Here is a 554-nt window from a genome sequence, read left to right as displayed (position 1 = left end):
CCGCCCCATCTCCCCCCCCTCTTTCCTGCATCGCGTTCCGCCTTCACATCTCCCCAGCAGCTTTCTCTGCCGGCAAGCGGTCTATGGCTGAAGCATGACATGAGGGGCTGGCAGTCCCGCACCCCACTGCCTTTTGGCTAAGGAGGGAGAGGAGAGGAGGCGGGCAGGGCGAGGGAGGGCAACGGGACAGTAGCCAGCGCAGGAGCAGCTCTGCAGAGCAGACCAGTTGCTGCTGTGGCCGTGCTGTGCACCCTGTGTGCCTATGGGGGCTTGTGGCAGGCTGGCTCCTGGTTAGCGAAAGGAAATCAGGTCACGTTTTGCAACGAGTCCCAAAGCGCAGCACGTGGGACAGCCAGCAGAGTTGCTCCCTGTCCCAAATAACCTGTTAACATGTGTGCACCCATGGGCTTGGAGAGCAGCATTCTCATCCACCGGTACCAGCAGCACTGCAAGCTCTGTGCTCGGGCTGAGCACCAGCCCTACTGCCTGGGGTCTGCCCCAGCGGTGCCAGCAGCACAACCCGCCGACCCTCTGGCCAGCATCACATCTGCCCA

This window comes from Egretta garzetta, unplaced genomic scaffold (genome assembly GCF_000687185.1).
Source record: "Egretta garzetta isolate BGI_Z169 unplaced genomic scaffold, ASM68718v1 scaffold998, whole genome shotgun sequence".
NCBI lineage: Eukaryota > Metazoa > Chordata > Aves > Pelecaniformes > Ardeidae > Egretta > Egretta garzetta.
Note: the sequence above shows the minus strand (reverse complement) of the source record.